This window comes from Acomys minous (genome assembly GCF_964271855.1).
Source record: "Acomys minous genome assembly, chromosome: 19".
Lineage (NCBI taxonomy): Eukaryota > Metazoa > Chordata > Mammalia > Rodentia > Muridae > Acomys > Acomys minous.
In genome coordinates this window covers 42,475,173-42,480,689 of record NC_140499.1, presented here as the reverse complement: position 1 = coordinate 42,480,689, position 5,517 = coordinate 42,475,173, and the positions used below count along the sequence as shown (strand labels likewise).

Genomic DNA, 5,517 nt, shown 5'->3' with positions numbered 1-5,517 from the left:
CGCCTGGCTGCTTGCCCATTGGCCGTGACTCTGTGACGTCATTAAAGTGAGGCGGGATAAGGGGCGGGCAAATGCGCGGCTGCTATGGCAACCACGGTAAACAAACTGGCGGCAAGAAGTTTGTCTGAAGGAGAGTGAAGCAGTCTGAGCGTCAACCTGGTATTGGAGCTGCGGGAGCCAAAACATGAGACTAGGTCTTTATGACCTTGGCCAAATCACCCTCAATCGCGGCAATTCTCTGGGAGCTAGTCAAATAATGAAAAAAAAAGTTTTGAGTACAATTTTCGAGTAGTGTATTCACTTCTCGAAGGAAACAAGATGAAGCCTATCAGATTTCATAAACCAAACACCATGTTTTCGTGATTCTAAACTCAGAGCAGAGTCTCACAATACATAAATAACATGTAGACATAGGATCAAATAAACGAATAAATATAAATAAGAAAAACAAAAAGAAATTGCTTTTTGGTCCTTTCCATATCCATTTCAAGAATCAGGTCTCCTGTGAAAGTCAATGAACCTTTAATACCTTCCCAACATTCCTAACAAGCAGAATTTGGGCACAAGAGCTGAAGCAAGCAGCCATATCTATCTAAAATTCTATTGTTTCCATTATAGTATAAAGATGCCTTCTATTTATAACACGGGCACTGGTCTTCATCTTAAAGCAGTGTGATACCTTAATAAGTCCAAACATTTTAAAGTGATCTTCAAGAAAAAGTCTGGTGAGTCTGGGATGTGGTAGGGTTGGGGAAGGGAGCAACGTGAAAGTTATTCAATTATGGAGGTTTGTAAAATACTTTGTAGGTCTTTCCAAGAACTGTAGACAGAGAAGAAAGAAGAAAAAAGACAAAGAAGGAGGGTAAGGACAAGGAAGGGAGAAAAAACCACCTTGCACACACGCCCTCAACTCACTTGTTCCCTTGAGGGAGGGGTGTGTGTGTGTGGGTGTCCATGGCTCCTCGGGGCCCTGTGGGAGAGACGTGGCATGCTGCCACTGGAAAGAAGTGTGCAGTACCTGATTTGGAAGCGGCAGGAGTACTCAAGGTTATTTTTGGAGCTGGAAATTTAATCCTTTGAACCTTTACCCCTCCCCCATTTCACCAGGTTTCTTGGGCAGTCCTGCTTCACTGAGACTATTGGCTGGAGGCAGAGCCAACTTCACAATCTAAAATGACACGGCCCTTCCAGGAAATAAATAGGCTATTTTTAATTTTCCTCTGACCTCAGCACAAAGCTCAGAGAGCATGTATGGATCAGGGAACGTGTAAACTAATTCCATGGCAAAACTTTCTGTACAACACCAGGAATTAGTTTCTTTTTGGCACAAAGCAAATGTTAAAGAGATCATGCAAAACAAACAAACAAACAAAAAAGAATACAGGCAGTAGTATGACAAACAATAATATTAAAACACTTTTTAATTGAGTTTAACATTGAGACAAAAATAAAGAAAATGTGAGAAAAAGTTCCATCTTGTTTGCATGGAAGTTTTCCCAGAACCATACTGTTAAAACAAACATGAAACCTTTAGTCTATGGGCAGGCTAGTAGGGGGTCACAGAGAATAAGAAAGCAGTTTAGACACCATGTATAATGCCTTTTTAAAAAGTGGTAGAAGAAAACAAATTGGAACTTAAAAGCCTGTGACATCAATTTTAAATGGAAACAAAAGAAGGGTCGGAGGGGGTCAGGAGAGGCTGAACACCCATTGAGGAAACAAGGGATGCATAGAGTGGGCTGAGAGGAGAAGGCCTGAGAATTGGCTGTAAATACAACTATAATAATTTATCTGTGAAGCCCTCCTGTAATTTATGTTGTGCGAGGGCAGGTTAGAAATTAAATGGTAGTCTATGCTAACTGAAAAATTAAGAAGAGAGAATAGAGTATGTGTGCAGTTATAAATAGGGGATACCACATAGTCTTTATTTGAACAAAATGTTATAGGAACATTTTATATATAAAGAAATATATAAATATTAAATATTTAAATAAATATTTACATATTAAATATTTAAAATATAAATAAATATGTAAATATATAAATATATAATGATATAAATATATATAAAATATATATATATCTTGAGCTTTCCATGCCAGTACAAAGGTGCCTGATACCTATAATGTATAGTTCTCTCCGTATAATTTGAAGCTCACCTTCAGAGAGTAAAATAATGCTTTATTTATTAGGACAATGCTTCTCATTTATTTCTTTTTCTGTTCCAAACATTGCCCTAAGCGTTTTCAAATACATTTTCTCAGTTAAGTCTTTGCATGCCACGTGTACTAAGATGCTTATCCTTTACTGTACATGAAAACACTGATGCCCAGAGAACTGCCGACTCACTTTAAACTGAGATTTGTCTTGCTCCAAAGCTTACATTGTCTCTACAATTGCACTTCACCTCCCTGTAAAGTTTAACAGGCTCACATATGATTATATTTGTGTGGCAAGTTACATATTCACGCACGCACTCTCTAGCTACACTGATGCTTATGTTTCCTTTGGAAGAACACCGACCAGGTCAAATAAAGACTTCCAGAAAAAAAAGAAAGAAAGAAAAAGAAAAAGAAAAAGAGGCATGAAATACAAGCCATAATTCTACTGATACCACCAAGAGTTCAAAATGTCAGTGAAACTCATGGTTTTTCACTCATTAACTCACCAGTTACTTAAGAAGGACCACTTCGGATACACAATTCTCTGGCCTATTGGACACAGCAGTGCATTAGGTCACGTGTCAGAAGCGCTACAAACACTGTTACAGCATCTTAGAACATTCAATATATTTCTAAGACCTTATCTCAAGTGACTAAGAAAGAAGAAATCAATGGGGTTTTGAATGCTGGGATTTTGCTTTATTAAGGTTCTCCAGACTCTAAGTTTTAGACGATGTAAGCATCTTCATTACTGTGCATTTCAGTGCCCTAGTCTCATGGACCCTTTTAACAGTGCATAGACTGTCCTGCTGAGTTTTACTGTCAACTTGATACAACCCAGAGGCCCTTGGGAACAGGGCCCCCCAATTGAAGAACTGCTTCAGTCAGGTTGGCCTGTGATCACATCTCGGGGGAACTGTTTTGGCTGGTTACAGATGTGGGCTACACCACCTCTAGGTTTCTGAGCCTGGGCTATGTAAGAGGGCAAAACAGCAAGCCAGAGGGAGCAAGCCAGCAGGCAGCACTCCCCCATGATTTATATATGCTTCAGTCTGCTTCCGGGTTCCTGCCTTGAGCTACTTCCCTGACTTCCCTGGGGACCAGCCCTACTCGCCACAGATTGCTTTTGGCCATGGTATTTACCACAGAAACAGAATGACAACTAGGACAGATGTGCTCCAAGGATGATACACAGTTAGTCATGTGACAACACTGGAGGGAAACATAGACCATGGAGTAGCTGGTGTGTGTGAACACCAAGTTTTAGGTATGAAAACATTTCCTCATGCTACTTCCTGGCCACTGCCTCAGGGAAGTCATGTTCTCAGATTGGCTTCTTCCTTTAAGGCACCCCTGTTGCACAGGTAGCAGCAGTTTATTCTTTCTCACTCTGTATGAAGTTACTCATCTATCCTTGATGGAATTTTGGATTGTTTATTTGGTTTTTAAACAAATAAGGCTAATATGACTATGCTTGTATATTTTTTAAATCAGTCTGTTCTTAAGTTTTTATTGTCCTTGAGATTCTGAAAGCCTTTTTCTCAAGGTAATTCATAAAGTGAAGTATTTTCCTCCTGATTTTTGGATATTCTAATGTTTTGTGTTTTTAGACGTAAACTGAAGTTTCCAGAAAAAAAAAAAAAGGAGAAAAACCCATACCCATGTTCAAGATTCTACAAGACCAAATGGTTGATTAAACTTTGTGACTGTGGAAGATGTTGTAGACCCAAAGACATGTTATCCTGGGCTCCTCTTGGTCCCTTTAACACCCTATAAGCCAACCATTGCCCAGACCTCTTTCCTTTTGATTATCAACATTTTTAAATGTATTCTTAGCAGACTACTAGTTTCCATCAATCCAGTAGCCAAAAAAGCCATCTGACAGCGTCTGAAAGCCCAGACAGAGTTTTCCAGGCTTCTCTAATGCCTACTTACTTATGGTATTAGGTAAATGCCTTGATTTGTGATTTTAATGATTCTGTATTTAATAAAAACCCCCTTTGATAGCTTTCACAGTAGGATGTCTTAGTCACTGCAAACTGAATCTATGTCACCTTGGTCATTTGTGATGGCTACCTCTTATTCCCATTAAGGTGAGGTCTGTGTTTTACATTGATATAGATAAGAAGAAGAAAACATGAGCTGGGCGTGGTGGCGCACACCCAGCACTTGGGAGGCAGAAGCAGGTGGATCGTTGTAAGTTCGAGGCCAGCCTGGTCTACAAAGTTAGTCCAGGACAGCCAAGGCTACACAGAGAAACCCAGTCTCGAAAAAAAAAAAAAAAAAAAGAAAGAAAGAAAACATGGCCAGGTGCATTGGTGCACACCTGTAATCTCTATACAGAGAAACCCTGTCTCAAAAAACCAAGGGCGAGAGAGTGGATTATGATTATGGAACTTAAAACAATGGAAAAGTAGAAAAGTTTCTTCAGAAAATTGTACATCTGTTCTCAGGAGTGGTTTAATGAGACTATCTAAAGGACTATTTTGAAAGTTATTGTTAAGTCCTTGGTGAGAGTTGGAGAGAATTCAAACTATAGCTAGGGCCCCACTGGCAAGATAACCAAGGTACTCTGTTGAAAAAATCCTGAAAACTAGGTGTGCTCATTCCTTTGTGATGAGTTTTTGATGCCTTTATGAGTCACATTGGTGAGATTATCTGCTTGCAGGCTCTGTAAGACTATGCAGGTCTCAGTGCTGTCGATGTATGATATGTACTTGGTGTGTGTGTGTGTGTGTGTGTGTGTGTGTGTGTATCCTACCTTTCATAGTTTCCTTTCTAATATATCACCTACAGACACATATATATGTACAAATGTTAAAATCTAGGATCTGTATATGAAAGAACCCATGCTGTTTGTCCTTACGAGTCTAGGTTACTTAATAAAAAGTAGAACCTCCTAGAGTCAAGGCACATTGATTCACAGAACTCACCAGTAGTTCATAGTGGGAAATGGGCTGTTGTAGAGAGATAAGAAGTTTTCCTACAGCAATATTGCGAGGGAGGGGTAGAGTTGGTTGGAAGGTTGGCTGTCACACTGCAGAATCTGAGGTTTTAATCGATGCGCTGGTATGAGTTCTTCTGGCTCCTTTTCCTAACAACCACCACCATCACCACCACCACCACCACCACCACCACCACCAAACCCAACCAGCAAAACAAAAAGAAACAAGAACAAAACAAGAACAAAACCAACCACCCAACCAAAGAACAAACCCATTGATCTGTCTCCCTCACTGTCAGTTGGGGGCAGGATGAAACACAGACACCAACTGGAGCCAGTCAAATCATAAAAAAGCAAGGGACGTGGACTACGGAAGCTGACAATGGGATTAGTGATCAAAATAACAACTTT

The 5,517-nt window shown here is 39.9% G+C and overlaps 1 long non-coding RNA gene across 1 annotated transcript in view; it reads left to right on the top strand.

Moving 5' to 3' along the window:
- Window positions 1–578: 578 nt before the first annotated feature.
- The window catches only part of LOC311589852, a 32,832-nt gene continuing 27,893 nt past the window's right edge, over window positions 579–5,517 (top strand). The window contains exons 1-2 of the long non-coding RNA XR_014776658.1: window positions 579–725; window positions 808–862. This is a non-coding gene — a long non-coding RNA (uncharacterized lncRNA). The remainder of the gene's footprint in view (window positions 726–807; window positions 863–5,517) is intronic.